Below are 22,221 nucleotides of genomic sequence, written 5' to 3'. Positions count from 1 at the left end.
CTCCCGGGCGTTCTTGGCCTGTAGGAGCAGAAGGTGACAGATGTACACTCAACCTGCTGCTCTCCCCTCTGACCCCCCTCCTCCTGCTCTCCTCCCTCCTGACTCCTTACCCCCCTCCTCCTTTACCTCTCTACATTTCTTGCGAACCGACTCTCCTGCTCGCTGCACCTCCTGCCACCCTCCATCCTTCCTGTCTCGGCCATGCCAGCCATCTCGTCTTGCTCCTCCCTCCTCCTCAGCCATCCTTCTGCCGTCCTCAATCACACTTTTGCGCGATCTTCATCTGACACATAATATTAGACATATTGACTCTGTACTTTTATGCTTTACACTTCCCACCTCACAAACGCCCACACATGCATCAAAAGCACTAGTTTGACAGATGCACTCCTTGTACTCACCACCTGTCCTTCTGTCTTCTTCCCACTTTGCCTTGTTGGTTCTTTTTTCCCCTATATGGTAGCTGTGATACCTGATTTAAGGCGACATGCGTAAATGTTTATGCACGCACACATGCGAGCACTTGCAGACACAGATGCACACATTCAAACCCACTGCCACCTCACTCTGTAGGGGTACAAGATGACAGATGTACTTTCCCTTTACTCCCTTCCCCCCTTCTATGAGCAACACCCCCCCAACACAGACACATTCATACACATCCCCCCTGTTCAGGGGCTCAGCAGGTACAGTGGCATCTGTATGCCCAGCCTTACTCATGGATATTTCATGCAGCGGAGCAGCACTGAAGACCACACCACACAGTTGTGGGTAGGCAGACCAAAGCTGCTCAGTTGGACTCACACCCATGCTGTGCGAATCCACAGTGTAATATGTACTGGGATGCCTGTATAGCTACCAGAACTGAGTCATCTGTTCTGCCCAGCCCTGCAGTATGCCACTGCACCGCGAGTATAGCCTTGGGTTGAAACGATGGTGTGAGGGGGAAGGAGTTACACTTGGAAATGGTTACACAGTGATAAGACAGAAATAAAAAACTGAGGGTGGTATGATGAGCACTACATCGACCAGAGTGCTTTAATATACATAACCACAGAGCCAAAAACTGTTGAAATGCTGAAAACGCAGCTGGAGATCAAAAGAGAAAGTTATAAAACAGAAGAATCCCTGATGAAATTTAAAAAAACTGATTTGCAGCATTCTAAGTTTGAAAAGGACACTATATGAAATGTATGTATTACAACAGAGCACTTTTTGGGAGGAACACACGAAGGTGACAGAGAAGAATGGGTAATGTAAAGGTGGAACGTTTGGAGACTTTTGCATAAACAAAGGATTCAAAAAATCGACTGAGTGATAATATTAAAACTTGCCCTATTCACTTCACACCTAACATCAGCCCCCCTTTTCCTCTCCCCTGTTTCCTCAATCCACATCCCCAGGAAAGACAGTGGGAAAGAGAATGGCACGTCTTCTGTCTGCCACTTCACATTAAATGGGAGCAGACATGGCCAGTCAAACCCAGATAGCCCCGGGGATTGGTGCAGTGTTCGGGAGACTTTTATTAAATATAGCCACACGGCCATATAGCAATCTGACTGCACTTAAAATAGACCCTCCACTCACTACTGCAGTGCTCTCAGTGGAAATGGGATATTATGAAACCATGCAGACTACAAAGTACTGGCGATATTTAAATACTGGTGTTCTGCCACTAGCTCAGAGTTGCTGGATATAGCCAATTTGGAGTAATTTAGAAAATATTATGGTCGTGTGATCAGGACAATAAATAAAAACGAAAAGATAAAAAGTTGGAATTGAAGACGGGAAATGTAGAAAACTTATTAATATGGGAAAGATTGTCACAAATATAATTCATTTGTGAAGATTTTGAATGCCTTCTTTCCTTTCAACCTGATGTTATTGCCTTAATTTAGGACCAAAATGTCATTGCGTTAGACAAATCATTAGAGCAAAGATATCTTCATCCCATATTGATCAGATGCTAATGGCTGTGGTTGTTTGCTTGTGGTAATAGTTTTGTTGAAATGCGTTTTGAATTGAAGTAACGAGCCTTTTTCACATCATAGTTTGCAGTGCAACACAGGTGAGTGCATACCCTGAGAGAATATTTATATTTTACAGTTCTTTCATTAACTATATTGCAGAGGCAAACTCTAAACTTTTAAATTAACTGCATTTCTTCTCAGCTTTTATTTTTTAGATATGATATACACAACTGATGATGAGTTATGTAACTACCTCAGTATATAGTGTTGTGAAAATTAGCTCCACCTTAGTCAAAGCAGTAATTAATGCCGTTTAATGCATCAGTAACAACCATAAAATGCAACAACAAAATGGCAATAAATATAACAATAATTATGGGGGGTTGTGATATAGGCACACAAATGCCATCAGTACATTAATTAATTAAAAGAAGTAAAATAACAACATATGGTCTGTGTTCACATTCTCTAAAAACAGCACATTGAAGTGTTTTATGATGCAATGACTCCACTGGAAGCATTTGTCTGTTTTAAACTCACAAGAACTCATTTACATTATAAAATTAAACAATCTGTTTATAATGTAGCGGTATCATGGTTAGGGTTTGATTCAGTTAGACATAAAAACATGTTCGTTAAGGTTAGGGAAGAAGAGATAAAGTAGGTTCTTAGTTAAGGTTAGCATTGTGGTTCAGGCTAAAATTGCTACTTCTGTAAGATTAGTGGAGCTTCGACATTTACTGTTACAATAAAAATGTGGTTACATTAAGGGAAGGATTGCGGTCACACTCACAAGAACAATCAACAGAAAGCGCTGAATGTTAGTCGGAAACTGGAAATGAACAGCAATGTCGTGTTTTAAACTCTGACATTTTGCTGGCCCACCCATCCACCCTGACCTCCTCTGCGGGCACACGTTCAATAGCAGTTTAATATAATGACTGATGCTGACTTTCTAGGAAAGACAGCCCTATAACAACTTTTACTAATTTTGAACATATTAGCTAGTTTATGCTGATCTTCACATGTTTAATGGATGTTTTACCGTCTGATGGGTGCAGGTCTCAGAGAACACTCAACCAAACCGGGCAGTGATCCTGAATGTGGTCTGTGCTGCAGCCAATTTCTGTAATATAGGGTAGTGAAACAGTTATTTTTCTTTAGTTACATTTTGCTGACAATAATTTTGTACTTTTACGACATTTGTTTTCATATTATGCCGAGATTTTGTTCAGTAAATACCCTGAATACATGCGCATCAATATATGCATCCTTGCTCACCCCAACACTGTTTTTCTACTGAGTATGCATGAACCGTAATGTGAACTTACTGTAATGTCAAGAACACATTAAGATAGAATGTTGTAAAGGCTGCAAAGTCATCAAAGAATAGATTCCTTTAGGGTAACAAAAAAGAAAAGAAAAGTCAGAATAGCCAAATGTACTGCTCTGTACTATTTCAGTACTGATGGCAGAACATGTTGAACCTCTCTGTCTTTCTGAAGGGAATAAAGATATATAACAAAAAGAGTTACACTTGCAATTTCTTTTCCCCCTGCTGTACCCTTTCTCTGCATCTTGACATACATTCATCATTATCCATAGAGACAGCTCACACAGGCAACACTTGGTAATGACACCAGTTCCTGGAAAACTAAACCAAGGACATAAAATACCTACTTATCAACGCATGTGAAAGCACGACAGCTCTCACACGCATGTCAAGGAAACGCTGCTTCAACTAGAAATAAGCTAATATTTATACAAAAGGTGTAAAGCTGATAGGTGCGAAAGAATACCCTCTCTATATCCCATGGATAAATATGCTGTGTGCATAAATCTGCCCTGTATAGACTGCATTGACAAGAACACCACTACACTGTGTGTGGGCAGGGAAATGAGTGTCTCATTTCCAAGCTGGCTGACAGTGACACTCAGATGCACTCAGACACCGAAGGCAGTGATATAGCTCTTCATTACACATATATATAGTACAGTAAGTGATGCACAGCAAATCCATTTAGTGGGGTATTTTGATATAGATGGGCCATAGTAAAGCGCCTGTATGGGTGTGCCATACATCAGCTCAGAGATAGAGCTGCCTTCTCCATCTTAAAGAAAAGCTGACAATAGCAAGCTTGATAGAAGTCGTGGCTTCACTCAAGGGATGGATGACAATAACATCAGAGTGTGTGTAGGTGGGAAATATGTGTACGTGTTTTTTTGTTTGTTTGCTTGTTTCCGAGGAGGGTATAACAGTGCCATTTGTCATAGCTGTAGGGTAATGGCACAGTCATAGCAGCAGCAAAAACCTCACACATCACCTGTGATCTTTGTTAGAACTGCTAGCTGACATGTCAAACACACGCACAAAGACGAACACACGAAGACACATAGACATGTCACAACCTGGCTCAAAGGCCATGACAAAAGAGCGAGACGCAGAGTGGGGGGCAATAATTAGCTGATTCATTCTATCAAAAAAAAAAAACAGGATGTCAACACAAAACAAACAAAGCACACCAGGAGATGTGGCAGTAGGTGCAACCGGTAGTGAGAATGTGATCGTGTATGTGTGTGGATTAGTAAACAGTGTGATGTTAGTTATGCTGAACAGCATAAAGGAAAGAAAGATGCATCGGGGAGAGAAGAGCTGCACTCGAACTGAGGAAGGGCGGGGATTTATAGTCGGTAAAGCCGGGCCCAGGTGTCTCCACTTGTCATATTGGTTTGTTCCTGCCACCTACTGCACTGCAAAACTCAGAATTAAATCCACTTTTGTAGCTTTTCACTTGTATAAAACAAAAATGCACCTTCTCAAGGTTAAAAATTCATCACTGATTCTTTTTTTCATTAGATGGATTGCTCTGTACCTAATTATTGACGGAGAACCAACTCACAGACATAATGGCATCTATCCTCATTTTCTGGGCACGTTTTCGGATTCTGAGCTATTAGTGTTATTATAAAACAAGGCTCAGCTGTGTGGTTTAAAAAGGAGGAAAAAAATCATTTTATGAAAAAGTTGGCTGTTGGTAGTGGAGTGCCTCCAGAACGCAGCTCAACATTGGCATCCCAAATTGTCACTGTGACTCGGGTGGGTCCAGTGCTGAGAGACGATAAGTTTTACAAATATTGGATGAAATGTTCAGTGTCACAGGAGAAACATATGTAATTTACTGCTTCAGTTCCTGAAGATGAAGTTCAACATTTGACTGTAATTGGGGCACTGCAATACCTGAAAAGAAGAGTTGGCATTGAAATGGTTCACCAAATTCAGTAAATAGTTTAGGATGAAGCACAGCTGTTACGCAACCCACACAAAGACATATTCATAGACACACGGTAACAGACGCGGGGTTATTTTCAGGTTTTGATCGGTAAAAATGAGCTCTTTACATAGAGGGAGATGCGTCTCATTGGTTATGAACCTTCACAAGTGGTGCACACTAAGGCCTACACATGCAAATACAAGCTCATGACAATGTACTGAAACTCATGTTCACACACACAAATGCACATTCACTAATACATAATCACAGTGATGCCACAGAGCAGCGGTGGTTCAGTCAAAACACAGTCATGCACTCGTAGTTCCTCAGCCATATGTAGAAATGGTTTTCAATTACTCTCACTCGTGCTTGATTCTTTCTCTCCTCCTTCCCTCTACAATATCCATTCACGCAGTCCTTTCCTCTTCACATCCTGACCTCTTCTCCCCTCCTACCAAATCCCCCTTCATCGCTTCATGTCCCTTTCCCCATCTTTCAATCCCTCCTCTCTAAGTCCCTCATTCCCTCTCCGCCACCTCAACCTGTCTCTGCCCTTCCCTGCTCTGCCAATCCTCTATTCCCTGTCCCTGTCGTTGCAGTGCTGAGAATTTGCATTTAAACACAGCGCCTATTCACTATTCGCTTCGTTACAATAACACCACCGTTCCCCTGATCTAGTCTGAGCACAACAGCAAACAACCACCCCCTCCCAAAAAAGGAAAAAACACACCAAAGAGACGACACACACACACACAGAGCACACACGCGTGCACTTGCAAACACAAAGGCGGTAGAACACACAGTTTGGCTTTGATTAAACGTGTAAACAGTGATGTAAAAGTGAAATGAGGGAAGTGTGTGTAATGATTCTAGACCGGAGGCATCGGGAACACACACATACAAAGACACATACACATTGAAACATGTGGCGTTTTGCTCAGAGTAGTTGGTAAACAGTGATGTGTGTCTGAAAGGGATAGAGTGTCAGCGAGGTGTCAGCACAGCATGGCCGATGCGTCAGTCAAAGCAAACAACGGCCCTGAGCAGTTTAATGTGTGCGTTGGGTGTATGAGGGTGCATATGAGAATGTGTGTGTATGTCCCTGAGCTGTCCCCTTTAGAAGGGATGCCAGTCAGCATCTAAGCAGAGGAGGAGAGCAAATGAAATATTGATCTCTGATAAGACATGAAGTACCGTGTCGACAGCTCTTCTCTGTTTGGGTCCGTGTGTTTATAGTCTTCTTTGGCACACAAATCTGGATAACTAATGCTCATGAGTCATAAATGCAGTCAATGATAAACAAATGTGACGGGATGCTGAAGGTACTGTGTCTTGGTCATTGTAGCACCTGCAGGGAGATTCAGGCAAAGTGCCTCATTAGGCTATTGTTTGACAGGACAGCAGATGCACATTTGCAAGTTAATACGACAGGCTTGTTAAGGAATCATAAACACGATCAGTTAGCAACTTATTGTGTATTTTACATACTACGTCGGAGCAACATAGTGCAATGTTGAAGCTGGTACCAATATTGATTTTTAATAGTCACAATTCCAATTGTTTTTTTCTTTAATCCCTCAAACCCGTGACTGACTTAGGAATCTGTATTACAGTTGAAAAAATGCAATCAACTGTGGTGCACAAAATATATAAGGATGACAATGTTACAAAATGTTTTTTCTTCTTCATCTCAGCTGATATGATTGTCTGATGAACTGACAAAGAATAAACGGTCTACAGCTGTGCTAGTGGCTGTTGTGAGGCTATGCTTTAAGCTAATTGCAAATCCAAGCATGTTGACATGGTTGTTACTAGCATGCTGTTGTTTTGAAGGTGTAATACTGGCTGAGGAAAATGGGTGTGTCATTAGATGTGCACAGACACGCTGGGCAGATTAAAGTTTTACCATGATGGTACGAGACAAAAAGTCCTGTAGACGTAGGGAATGTATGTATTACATGGTATGGCGATCAATTCAATAGTTGTTCAGTTATTTTAGTCTGAATGAAAGTGGATTCACCGTCAGCTGTGCTCTAATACAAGGAAGGTGCAGTGCATATTTACAAGATAAAATAACAAACAACAAACAAAAAATAATGGTACAACATAACAGTGTTACATCAACTTAATATTCTTTAAATTCAAATGTATGCCTTTCTAGATTTAAAATGAAATTCAAGTTGAGGTAACTTCATGAAATTTGCTTAATCGCTACCTTGAGTTCAGGATTTCAAGTCTTGTCCTCTTTCTTTACATGCATGGACAAAACACCAGTGATTATAGCTAGCTTAAATTAAAAGCTAATTCTCTGAACTCAGTTTCATTTGTTGGTTGAGCTACATTTCATTACAAGTTAACTTTACTCAGAAAGATTGATGGATTGACTGTTATCGACTGTGTATGCACAGAGCCAAGCCACTAACGTAGCTCAAAATGGTCCAGATGACATGTTAACCAAGCTGACCTTGACTTTAAGCTTTACCTTGCAATAGGATCAGGAATTTATTCTTTGTACTAAAACATGAGCTCATAAAAGCAACACATTACCACATAAACCATGGAGACGCTTACCAGAGAAAAATCTATATTTTAGCCTCAAAACTACTGCAATGCAATCAAACTGCTGCCCTTTAAAGCCCAAAACCTTTCCAAAGCCCTGCCAATACCCTCACTTTGACCTATTAATTATCAATGTAAATATACAAGATAAATTAATTAAATGCGGTCTAGCTGTTGAAGGGTAAATAAGGTAAAACAAACAAGATAACAAAAATCTATATTGCTACACTGGCTGAAGCAGTAAGGACAGAATTTGGAAGGACAGGTGAGCACCTGCCAGCACGACAAACATGCAGATTCACGAGCTGCACGTATGCACACATACAGGTGTGCACACATTGGCGTGAAAAAGTTTTAGGAATAAAGCATCAGTTTAAAAATAGTTTGCAGAAGCAGTATAGAGTGTTACAGAGCTCTCTGCCCTCTGTCTTCTCATCATCATCACATCCAGAGGTGAAAGATAGTGTGCGTCACTTTGTGTATGCGTGTGTGCGTTCGTCTGAGTGTGCGTGCGCGTATGTGTGTGCGTGTGTGTGTGTGTGTGTGCAAATCTCTCACTCAGCTAACTCATCATCACTTTCAGAGGTTGAGGAGACAGTTGCGGTGTATGTTTGTGTGCGCCTCTGCCCGTGTATGTGTGTTACACAGCTCTGCTCTGTATTCATGTCTTGTGCTGATTGCTCTAAATGAATCTTGCTTCAGCCTGCTGGGAGAGAGAGAGAGGAAGAGAGAGAGAGAGGGAGAGAGAGAAAAGAGTTAAGGGGATGGATGAATGGATGAAAGCAGAGAGGGAAGGGCGGATTAGAGGGGGGGTGCAGGAGGATTGGAAAAGTGCATGTGGTGGGGATTTTTCTCCCCCCTCAATCAGGTGCAATGCGGAGAAGGTGTTAAGATCTGCTGAATTTGCTTACCCATAAGCCTTAGCAGGTCGCTGTGAATAGGTCACTGCTATGAGCAGGAAGTGTAGTTATTGAGAAAGATGCCAGATGAAGAAAAAAAATAACTTTTTAATTCTCTTAAACCTCTTCATCAGATAAAAGTCTATAGGGTGTTTGGGGCAATAGCAATTAACTGCTTATTAAGCTGGTAATTCTTAGGACAGTACAAACACTTCTGTCTCTTACACATATTAAATCACTGGCAGTCATTGTAAATGTTCCCCTGGAAGCATTTATCCTTTTAAAGCCTTTTCCAATTTCAAAACTGGATAGAAAAATGAGTTTAAGTAACTTCTAACAGCGGATACTTGGAGGTCTAAAGAAAGGATTCTAGCCGGTGCTTACAGCTATGCTATGACTGAGTCTGGCCAAAACTATTGTTGCCTTTGTGATGGAATTATATGCCTGCATTAGGAAAAAGATTCATGATGGCATCCACAAGAGACACCAGGCAGTGTAAAATGGACATCATCTTTATATAACATAAGCAAATGTAATCACCTTTTTTCAAATAAATGTTCCCTAAAAGTTTGAAGTGGTATTACAGCAAAACAACTGAAAAAGGAACAATAATCTCTTTTGTATATCCTGCAGCCATTAGTGGGAAAAGATGAGTCGCAAATGTATGCACACCTAAAATCATTCACATTATCTCCAGTTACCCAAACACCAACATTTCAGTGAAAATGGGGAAATAAGAGACTGCGCTCACATCATTGTTCATGAAATTCGGCACTTTAAAGTTTTTACTGCCATTGTGATGATACTCTTTGAATGTGATGATGCTCTCTAAAGTCGCCCACCAGCAGCTCCCGCTGTCAGCTCAGAACCGTCCACATTTTCCCCTGATGAGGCGCCTTGCCAGAATTATGTTCACTTCATCTGGCTCTGTATCCACGTGAGCACACATTTTCTCAGATAACACTGAAGACGGGCACATTAAGGTTCAAGATACCTGACAGTCAGCCATGATGTGCTTGTCCTGAGAGTAGTGGAAGGCCAAGTGTGAGATTTAACAGAGCTAAAAGCATCTTAATACACATTTAAATCCATGGTACAGTACCTAGACTTTAACCACAAGAAAAGCACTCGGAGAGCGCAGTCCTCTGCCAAGGCTGCTTAGTCGTCGTATGATTTCCGAAAGATTAAATCTTGAACAAATTTGTGGTCCACAGCAGTCAATTTGTAGTAGAATCGCAATCATGTGATCGTCAGCAGGCAGCTGATGTAGTGTTCACTTGTTGTCATAGTTACAGTGACGCCATGCTGCTACCTCACAATGATACAGAGATGTGTATCAAATTCATGGATCAAAACTATAAGCTTCATCGCCATCAAAGTTTAATCACTTGGTTCTTGTGTCATTTCTGACCTTCCCTGAAAATTTCATCCAAGTCTGTTAATCTGTTTTTTTAAGTCATGTTGCTAAGAGACAAACGCAGATCATCACATAACTCCAGCATATTCCTTGGTGGAGTAATTATTATCTCAAATTTCAAGGTCTGCTATTATTTTTTTCCATGTGTCCCTCAGCACGAAAAGTCACCACTGCAGTAGCGTAAAAGGCGCAAGAGAAAATGAAACTAAAAACGAAACTGATTTTCTCATGAAACATCTAGGTTGACAAAAATCTTGCTCGTACAACTGGTATTACTTCCTGGTATTATTACTCAATTTTAATGTCAACTGTCATTCCATAAAAAGGCTTTGAAAAAATGCATTAAAAAGGCGTGATGTCATTTTTAAAAAGTGGCTCCACTGCCTACATTACTTTGCATCTGAATAGATGCACTGACACATATCTAACTCATGTGTGCATTCTAAGCTGAAGTCAGAGACATAAAGTCTCAAACAGAGATATAAACACTCTTGAACAGCTTTCAGAATGAAGAAACCCAGACACCATGCACCTCACATTGTTCCATCTATTTTGAATCAACTGTTCCCTAACACGAATCACTGATGCCATATATCAGTCAACTAAGCAGTCAGATTCACACAGACGGTGGACTCCAATCCATTTCTTGCGCAGCCGTATCTCATTGGTTCATTCATCAAAGCCCGCTTCCTGTCCTCTGTCTCCCACCGGAACCAATTTGTTCATAACCCCATGAATTCTGGCACCGTCGCCCCCAATGTGGAGACAAGGACCGCTTCCTACATAATTAGTCTGTAGCAGGCATTGCCGTCACAGTAACAAAAACACGACCTTATCCAGGATGGTCTGTAATTCTGGTCTGCACTGAAGGAGGCACAGAGGGAGTTGGAAGGCACACAAAGGGAGGTGAAGGAAAATGATAAGGTATGAGCAAAAAGTGAGTGAAAGATTAAAATTTTGTTATAATTAGGTTGTGCTGTTCAGGGACCGAGGAGAATAAGTGAGATGGAGAAAAAAAGAAAAGGAAAGAAAGATCAGGACGGCACAGAATTAAAAAGGACAAAAAACAATGAAAACGTGTTGTCATGTGGAACAGGGACTGGAACGAAAGGCACTCAAAGGCAGACACAAATAATCTGAGACAAAATGTTCAGGAAACACCCATGTTGTAGGGGAACAGATCATAAGATAGATGAGTCTGATCCCCTGAAAGTTTATGAAACAAGCACTCAGTCGGTATAAAAAATGTCAGGAAAATGTACCTCCACTGTAAAGGGATTTATGTGAAGACTGAAAGAAGAAGTGAAAGAGGAAGCAGATGGAAAGAAATACTTAGGTAAATTGTAAAGGCCTTTAAGTTGTTAGGGGCGATGGATTTACTGTTGCAGCTGCCATTAAATCTGACAACTGAGTTTAATTCCCTACTCAAGATGTGTATTTTTTCCCTTCACTACACTCAACACTTCATTAGTGCTTACATTTTTAGATGCAAACTGTTACATGGTTCTAGAAAGCTGTTAACATGCTCATTTAAATTGTTTGATTTCATCATAGGAGGCTGCTGTTAAACTGATATATTTACCAGCAGGATAAGCCAGTTTCCTTCAGCCCTGACCACAGTCCAAACAAGAACAGCACTCAGAGAGTGCAGTACTCTGCCAAGATGATCGCAATCATGTGATCGTCAGCAGATAGCTGACGTACTGTTTTAACTTGTCATAGTTCTAATGACACCATGGACCTATGTCACAATGATACAGACATCTTTAACAAATCCGTGGAGCCGCACTGTAAGCCACATCACTGCCAAAATCTAATCACTTGGTTCTTGTGTCATTTCTGACCTTCCCTGAAAATTTCATCCAAATCCATTAGTAATGCTGCTAACAGACAAACAGACAGAAGGATAAATGTACATCGTCACATAACTCCGTCACGTTCCTTGGCAGAGTAACTATTATGACCTTGTTTGCACCTAAACCTTCTCAAATGCCCTGTGTGAAGCTGCGTTTGTTTTTCTGTAGTTTCAGAAGGCACTGAAATAAGAGGAGTGACAGATGAGAAAACGCCTATACTGTATGTGTCATCCAGTGGGTGGAAGTTATGTGACTGACAATTCTGACAACTGCAAGGAATGGTAATGCAAATTAAAAGTTATTAATGATAAAGCAATGAAAAACAAAGCTGTGTGGCAGGAAAAAGGCAGAAAGACTGTCACTAATAACATAGATATTATACTTAACACCTAGTATATACTGTACATGCAGAGTGCGTTTTACAGAGAATAAAATGCAGAAAACATCAGGGAAACCAACACAGAGAGATGATGGAGAAGTAGATCATCACAAATATGTGCATTTTGAGGACAGGACCTGGTGTAAAAAAGAAGCTATATGGAGCTCTGAAGTAAGATGATTGCCAGCTGTGCACAAAGGCACACAGTTCCAGTCCACAATGACAGTAATGGCAGGGTGGCACTGAGCAACACCAACCCTCTTATTAAAACCTGCACATCCTCCATGTCACGGCCTGAAGGTGACGCACATCCAACGCAAACACACATACATGCCATGGGCAAAGAATACATTCAGTACGTGTGGGCGAAATGCATCCTGCAGCTTCATTACGCTTCTCTGAACATCGGTGGAATAAAAACCCTAATAAGGAACAAGGCTGGGAAAGGTTAATAACCACCCTTATTAATTTTGGATTAAATATGCCGTAATGAAATACAGAGCTGTGCTCAATAAACTGTTAAATGTTGCACTTCAGAAGAAGTGCGCCATCACCTTCTGATCTCTCCCCGCAGCTGTTGTTTAATTTGCTGGTGGTGGGCTTTTATTTTGTTTATTCAATTGTTTATTTATTTCGGCAGAAAAAGAAGGCTAATTGGAGGAGCAGACGTCATGTGAAATGAACGCTGTTAAGCAATTGGCTGATGAAGTTGCCTAATTCCGGTTTCCATGAACTCGAGTGACTTATTGTCATGGTGACTCACGATATGCCGGAGATTAAAAAGGAAAAATATAAAGTTTCATGAAGTGATTTCCATTGAGGCGCCGGAGGACAAACTGTTTGCGTTAGTGCGTTGTATTAATGTGTGTGTCTGTTCTCCCTGCCTGTTACTTGGGATGACTGAGTTTGATTGTGAAGTCGAATATTGTGAGTCACATTTTGTTGAAAATGCCAACCAGACAGTTTGAAGATCAGTGTTGTCCAATAAATATTTACACAACATCATTAACAGCTCATTTTGTTGAATAGCAACACACTGAATCAGACTCAAATGTTAATGAGTTATGATTAGACCTTTTGCCGTGACTTGTCCTTGAAGATAACATGCAAGGAAGACACAGACAAAATGATAAGCTCTTGTTATTACAGCACTGCTGTGGCTATTTAGGGCCCGAGTTTGTATTCATTATAGATAAAAGTGATTTGGAGCCTTGTCTCAAGCCAAAAATATATTCTGGATGCTTTAAAATGATTAATAATTCCACGTATAATCAATCCATATTAGTAGTGAGATGGTTCATGGAGCTGCAGACTGATGAGGGAGACGGAGGGAGAGCGTTAGATGGATGGAGGTACAGCCTAGATGATCATAAATGGGCCAGCACCAAACCAGGGTGAAGTGAGGCCCAGTTATTGATTTATCAACCCTTTACAAATTCTTTGATTAAACTGATTGATCAGCAGTACCAATAAAACCTTAATTTCAGTGTCGATAGAATCAGCCCCCACCCCCACATAAATTCCATATTAATCAATTTCATTACTCTCTTATATTCCGAACGCTGATCCATCATAAAGGCCACACAGATTGTGTTTGATTCATGATTGTTTTTGGATCTAGAGACCAATGCATCCACCTTTACATCATCTAAGCCAAAGATAGAGTAATTGATGTGCAGTATGGCATAGCGAGCCTTTATTTTGCCCACAGGGATAGATTAAATGCCTCATATTGTGCTTTCTATCGCTTTTAACCTTCTCTCTGAGCCACCATTTCACATGGAAATATTGTTGAATTCACAGCACAGTAACTCGTGTATAGTGAGTTTGTCAGACAGTGTTGTGGTTATAAAGTCAGAGGTTTAGTGGTGCAGAGCCTCTATTCAGAGCCTCTGTTGAAGGCTTGTTTTGTTGTCGAACAACAGAAGCTCAAAATCATATAAATGATAAAACAGCTTGATTGGAAACTTGACTGTGTTAAAATGTGGCATATGAGAGCACAGAGAGCAGGAGAGAAGCAAACGGATGTAAACACCAACTGAGTTTAGGCTGTGCTGAACAGGTACTGTGAAAACACAATAAACAACCCAGTCCTTGTTTATCGTTTCCATTATAGTCCTTAAGCTTCCACCATTTCTCAATGACCCTCACAGGTATGGTTTCCAGAGCTTTGACCTGTGGGCATTTGCTGCACAATGAGCAAACACTGTTGCATTGACTTTGTCATCAATAATCGAAGTAATCCAGTGGATCTGCAGTCCCTTTGATGCTGGGAGTGCATGAAGACTCCTGTGTTAACTCTTGCGGTCAGCAGCAGAACATTTGCTGTTGGTTCATTTATTTTAGAGTTGTTTCTAAATGACTCACCAGTGCCACTGCTCATTAGCAGGCAGTGAGGGGGTATGAACTTGACAGCTATCGGCCTCTCAGTTGGAACATAGCAACTAAATTCTCACTTATTTGTAAAGCTCGAAGGCTATCTAGTTGTAAGAGAGACTTGAAGAATGGAAGAAGTAAACATCTTCATATCTTTACAACTTTTCCAAGTTCATAAGAACTTCAAAACACAATAAAAATGGATTTTCACCATATGGCACCTTAAAGTATTACCTGCATTGGGAAAGTAATAAACATAAAAATGACAAAAAAGATTCTCTCATTTTGGGAAAATGATTAAGTGATGATTTAAATATAACTTACTTACCTGTGTAATACCTGTGCAATATAGATAATCTGTGCAATATTAATACTTATGTCATTATTTAGATTCATGAAATAATCTGTGCAATGCCACAAACATGTGCAATAATGTTATTTCTATAATTAGTACTTATGTATATTCTTGTTTATTGTGGTTATTTTTTTTATTTTTGCATTACATTTCCTCAATTTTTGCACAATCTTTGTTGCTGGAACAATGAAAAGGTGTCTGCAATGCATTCACATCATAATACAAAATAGAGCATTTCACTCCATGACAGTGCATATTTTTAACAGCTTTTAACAATGAAAAGTATTGGTATCTGCATTGGTAATTTTGGCCGTGTCATGCTTGTTACTGGATCTATACCAGTTTTTGTGGGTTTGCCCATCTTTAATGACAGTTGGAGCTGTCATGTACCAGAGTTAAGTGAAAAGGGTGAGCTTCCACTCACCTTCCCAGTGCATAGGGTGCAGTTTGAACCTCTATTCGCTGTGATTTGCATTAGTCAAGGTGTTCTTACCTTGTAAACATGTCAGTATGGTGGTTTTTATATGCGAGAAGACATATGAGTGAATTAAGCAGTCAGTGCCCTGGCTAAACATTTCCACCTTGAAAGTGCAGTATACCAATGACAGTCTGAAAAATACGGATTCAGACGTCCTGGGTTTCATATGTCACATTCCTAAGGACCCAATTTCAACTAGGAGGATAGAGCTTTCTATCACTGTTCAAGACTGGATTAAACTGGATTCAGCAAATTTGTGTTTATATTTGTGCACAGTCATGCTACATTTAAGTCATTTTAGGGCATAAATGGGTTATTTTCTTGGAACAAAATCTTCTAAAAATGTATACTTTTGTTAATTAGAGAGAAGTATATAGTAGCTAAAATCAATGCCAGGCAAAGGGCTTTAAAAAGCCACAGCATATTTCTAATATGTCCATACCATGCTGGTAAATATGCTGATCATGTTTCTTTAGAGACTTAATTTGATAAGATCTTAAAGTAGCAGTTTTATTAAACTCATCATTTCAACTCAAAGAACTGCAAGACGAAGGCCTTATGCTTTTAAATGAAAAACATCTGAAGAGTACAACTTTTTGGTTTAATTAACTGGAAATTAACAAAACCCCATATGAAATTTTATTCAAAGGTTAATTGATTCCATTAAAGACAGTTATGATGTTTTGAAGTATATAAGGAAAGGAGCACAGGGTTTACTGTATTGTCTGTACTTTATATTGTGGGCACATTTGTTAATTATTTAAATCCTTTGACACATCACCAGTAACTGACCTTCTGTGCTTTTCTGCACACCTTTAAGATGCTCCGTGCAGGTTTAAGATTTATAGAGCGAGCAGTCAGTGTCATCAGAATGCATCCTGAGCTCCTTCAGCGGTTCTGCTGTATCAAGAGTATTATTATTATTGGCTCTCTCAGTTCATGTATCATGTTAACAGTTAGACTGTAGCTTTTCTCATAGGCTTTGAAACAGAAGTGTAATTGTTTACACTTTGTACATTTTAACATTATCCGCCCATGAAAGCTTATTTCTTGCCTTGTGTTATATTGTAAGGTGGTCAGTTAATGAAATTGAAAATTGGGTGCTGTATGATTGTATTTGGCTTACAGTATATTTCTATATACAGTTTTAATCCGTGACTGGATACATTTTGTCAGCTCACAGAATTGGCTTTTTAAGGTGAATGAAAGAAGCTGCATTTTTTGAACTCAATCTTACCTCAACTTCTATTTTCTTTCTTTCTTTCTTTCTTTTTGCCTAAATGCTCAGCTTAAGCCTGTACCATTGGGTAGCATCTGATCAGGAGAAAGATTATGGTAAATGATACTCCACTCCTTTGCCATCTGTTTCTTTTAGGCTAGTGAGTTACATGCATCTTTAAAAAAAAAAGATCCCTAGCAACTGTGCTCTCTGCTCTTGAAAGCAACAGCTCCACATTTGCTTTGTCAGTCTCCAAGCTATTCACTGAAAAGAGAGCAGGAGCTCCAGTGTTATGTTCAGTGTCTTGTTCACCTGGAGCACCGTCACCTTCCACTGACATCCACCCAGGCACAGACTACACAATTTGTTAAACACCTTACAAATAATGTGAAGCCGCTTGCGATTCAGTCGGATTCAACTGTATTTTCAGTAAAAAAAAATTGTATCTCAAATGAAAACGGTTCATTATTTAGTAAAGGAAAATAATTTGTGGGTTCAAGTTGAAGATTTTTGTGTCCTGAAACTAAATGTGAATGTTTTTAACTGAAAATTATGCTTTTGCTTTTAAGTACATTGGGATATATTTTATGTGCAGCTGATTGATAAACAATGTCGTACCTGCTATATTACCACAAACAGAAGACGCAATTAACAGCAGTTATTTTCCTGTCTTCCCTTCATTTGAGAGCATTATTTCTTCGCTTTACGTTCAGATTTTGTAATGCATTCCCTCTAAATGCTGCCCCGCCTCTTCATTCCCCGCTTCTTGGGTGCAAATCTGCTCATCTGCTTCTCAGAATTGTTCTGAGCTCAGATATACTGCCGCTTTCACAAATGTCCTATGCCTCCTCACACTCAGACTGTTGCTATGCACTTGTGAAACTTCTGCTCTCAGATTTGTGCTCTCATTCTATGAGTCTGTGTTAAACAACCCCGTCGAAAAATTCCCCAGCCAACAGAATGCCAGCTTGACCAGTGAAATCGTCACTGCCTCCTTGCATGTTCCACGCTCGCTTTGCTCCCTACAGCATCCAATACGGCCAGTTACTGGGTAAAAAGGTTCATCCACTCCGGCCCTCCAGGGCTTATTAGATGTACTTCACTGGGGTTGTTTCACACACATCCAAGAGCAAAAGCACAAATCAGAGAGGAGAAGTTTCACAAGTGCATAGAAGCAATCTGAGTGCAAGGAGATGCACTCAAACTGAAGCACAGGACATTTGTGCAAACAACCGTATATCTGGGTCCAGACAAACAGTTTTCAGCAGGGGCAGAGCAGATTTACAGCCAAGCAGAGGCTATTTTATAGAGAGAGGGCAGGGTTTGAGAGAATGCATTACAAAAACTGAACTTAAAATGAAGAATATGTGTTCTCAAATTGAGAGACAATCCCCTTGTTTAAAGGCAGGAAAATAAATGAATAATTTTAATGGTTCGACATATAGTTTATCGATTAACTCAACTTTTAATGTTGTTGATAGCTCTTCCACGTGAAGACTGCATCTTGTTCGCTATGCTACTAATTGCCCTCCACACACTAACACAAGAACTAGCACACAGGTAGAAATGATACATGATGCTGAAGCTGTGTGTCTCTGTGAGGCTGTCTGTCTATAAAGAAAGCACTCACTTGGAAGCAAACTCAATCTAATTGTATCTGGATCAATCTAAAATCAGACAATTAATTTAAATCCCAGTGGTCTCACTCAGGCAAAACCCACAAACACAACTCCAGTCAAGAACTCATATGTAGCTGAGTGTACCTCAGAGGAATAATCTTGTGTTCAGAAAATCTTTTTTTTTGTCTGTCTTAAGAAACAAGGCACTTCTAAAACCTCCCTGATTACTTTGTGAACTCTTTCATCTGATATGGTTCTCATATAGTTTTTACTATTAGGCACAAAACAGTGAACACCAAGATGATAACAATATGCCGTTATTAAGGGTGTCTTTTAAATTTGATCTGAGATCTTAGATGATGATTTATTGTTAATAATTTTTGGATAATTGTCTTTCCTTAGATTGTGAGGAAAAGGATATGGGGGATGTGAAGCAAAGATACAGTTATGTCTGTGGAATGAATGAAAGAATGAATGAAGGAAGCGATCTATCAAAGTGGCAATTTAGTCTATCAGCACACACACATAAATACGCATGCACGCACAAATACATGGCCAAAGGATGTGTTTTATCTGTATGTTTAATCTGTGTACCATCTCTGCTGGGCCTTTGCAGCACTATTTCCTGATACACAGAGGAAATAAAATGACTGTTCATTAAATTCAGAAAAAATGAGTGATAGCGACGGCCTTTGCCAGAATGCAGTATCTCGCACAGCCCAGAATGCAGCTTGGCAATGCATCAGTGTTTAAATTTATTGAAGATAGCTGATGTTGTACATCATGATAATCTATATGGCTTATCATCATATATAACTGCTGCCCTGTACACTCTGTGCTTGTGATTCTTGTTCTTTCTCTAGTCAAACTCAGGGAAATCATCTTGTTCACATCTCGATTATAAGACACGCACACTGCACATACAGCAGGTGAACATGCGTTAAAGCAGAGCTTACCGCGCCACTTCTTGACTTCATTAATTCACAGTTTTTAAACTGGAGCTTTAAAGTGTGTTTTGAGAGCTTCTGTCAATTATCTGTGTGGCTCCTTTCCTTTCCACCAATTTCTGTTGGTGTGTAGTTAAGGTATCGGGACTTGTTTTGTTTCTAAGGAAGGTAGGAGAAAAAATTAATGGCATTCATTTTTGTGCTGTTTGAAAAACATCTTCCACAGACTTGACAATTGCCTGTGCTTGGTAATCCATCACAATAAACAGAAAGTCCTAATTTGGTTTCGTTATAGCTGCTATGTTATTGTTCTTTCATTGGGAGTTTTCTTTTTTCATATCATTTCACACCTACACTGTGCTTACTGTCAATCACCCGACATCCACAGGAACAACTGGAATTCTCCACCGGAAAATAATCCCTCAAAAATGCCACCTTTTCAACTTGGTGTCAAATATGTCTGGTGTCATTTGGCTTAAGTAGGACAGTCGGTACGGTTTGACACTGCATGAAAAGAGGTGTAAATTAACCAGCAGACTTGACAGACACACTAAAAGATGCACTTTAAACATGTATTGGATTTAAAATTAGAATTCACTGCAAAATAATCTTAACAAATACACAGCAGCTAAGGACATAAACTTCAGTGATGGTTCTTTCTAGATGTACAAACAAACCCAGAATTGACCTTGTTTATGTTTTTTGTGCTTAAAGTTTTTCCTGCTTTTGAAAATACTTGCCCAACTCTGTCACTCAACATGTTTCCCAAAGACGTTCATTTCTTTCTATACTTAGGAAAAATGGTCTTCATAAGCAAGCAAGTAGAAATAAACAAAAAACTGATGAAAACCTGCTTCAATTGGGCGAACGGTATCTCAATAGAAAACATTTACGTGCGTTATTTGGGTGAATGATCATGTCAAACGCACACACACAGATTTTCTACCTTCTACTCCAACTTCCCTAAATATGCCAGATTTTTATCCCTGAAAATACTTTCCTTCCATCAACACAAAAGGTTGATGACACCGCGGCTGACTCAGCCAGACGGTAGAAATCTTCATTGTGCTAATTAGATCCTTCGCTGTCTGTTAAACACTTTTATCTCTCTCACATCTGCATGCCCATCTAATCTGGCCTTATCTGCAGGCTCCATCTCAAGGTGATTGCTGAGATAGTCTCTGCCATGGAGTTAAAAGGAAAACTATTGTCTGAGTGAGCAGAAATAGTGTCTCATTTCCCTTCAGTCAAACTTGTCTAAAGTCAGACTTCACATTTGTGTTTGTGCTTTCAAGTGTGTGCGTGCATATGGGTCCCTTTTGAATGCGTATGTGTATTGTTGTCATCACCCTGGGGAAAACTCGCCGAATTGGTACAAAATGTCATTTTGTCACTGCAGGCCATCATGCAGCAAACAATACTAGACACACACATGGAGGCACACACACAATAAAGTTAAATAAAAACACATCTGGCTTGTTGAAACCCCAGACAATTGTTTTGTTGCGGGATAAACATTTTTATTCAGCAGTACTACCAGCTGTGTTCCGGTCGTTTCCGTAGTGTTTATGCACTTTTCCGTTCACATTTGGTTTGTTACATTTGGAGCACCTCAGGGACTCAAATGCCTGCTTTTTGCTCAAGCAAACATTTCTGTGAAAAAGGGTCCAGATGACTTGGATGAGGCGATTTGACTGTGTGTTGACACTGCAATGAGCATCCATTTCAGACAGCTGAACACATGAGACAAGCTCAAAAGAGGTGGCCATAGATCCCCTGTTTGTACGCAAGGGAAAGATGCCTGCAGCTTTACTGTCGGCCAACAGTCTGGCAGGAACAACACATACGAAATCTGCCTGCTGTTGCATCACCACCACCAGAACTTCAGGTAGCGAGTTCATAATCATTACCATTAGCACAGACACATTCTGAAAAGTGGCTGGTAGCGATATGAATACTCGCTGTGATCTGTATTCCCTGCAGGGGTCACAACTAAATGTGTTTTGCTTAGTTGGGATTGGTATAAAATACAACTTAGGCAGTTTATGCCGAGTTTGACTCATTGTTATTCTCACACATGCAGATTGGTGAGAATTGAGAAGTTTACTAATGAAAAGACTGCAGTTGTCAAAGTCTGCAGTTGTTAAGTCTGTGGGCTACTGATCAGAAGGTCAGAGGATCTTCTTCTCCTTCTTCTTCTTCTAATTATCATCAAACTTAAAGTAAAGAGTGTGGGTGTACCAATCTCTTATTCTTGAGAAGCAAAACTATTTGTATATTACTGTAAATAGTAACTACATGGCCAGAGGTGACATACAGCGGCCTCATCTTTTCTTCCCAATAAAACGAACTCCACTCCACGTTGCAGGTCCAATGAGAAAACAGAAGACAACCAACATTGTAATAAACTCCCTCAGCAAACCACTTCAGCTGCATATAAAATCTCAGCAAAACAAAATTGTGGAATAGCAATATACAATGTTTTGCCTATATTTTATTTAGGCAGCATTGCTCATATTCAGTCTGTGCTCTCTCCTATTCATTCTCCTATTGTCTTCTGGTCACGTCAGCACAGCCAAGTGGAGCACAAATACCCACTGCGCTCACTCTTATGAGCAACACCAGCCATTTGACACGTTTTCTTCACAACTATTTGTGCTTTTTCTCCACTCCTACAGCTGAGGCTTTTTGGAATGTCATTACTTTCGAATAGATTTCATCACAAGTAAAAATATTGGACAAACTAAAGCTGAATGAAGCTGATGAGTGTGCAAGATGAAAAATAAATTCATCTTCAAGGTTATTTAAAATCAACCTGAAGTGGGCATATCTGTATTTAATTTAGTTTAATAATACAGCTGCGGTAGCCACATTT

This window comes from Acanthochromis polyacanthus, chromosome 3 (assembly GCF_021347895.1).
Source record: "Acanthochromis polyacanthus isolate Apoly-LR-REF ecotype Palm Island chromosome 3, KAUST_Apoly_ChrSc, whole genome shotgun sequence".
NCBI lineage: Eukaryota > Metazoa > Chordata > Actinopteri > Pomacentridae > Acanthochromis > Acanthochromis polyacanthus.
The sequence above is the reverse complement of the archived record's forward strand: the minus strand, read 5'-3'. Positions refer to the sequence as shown.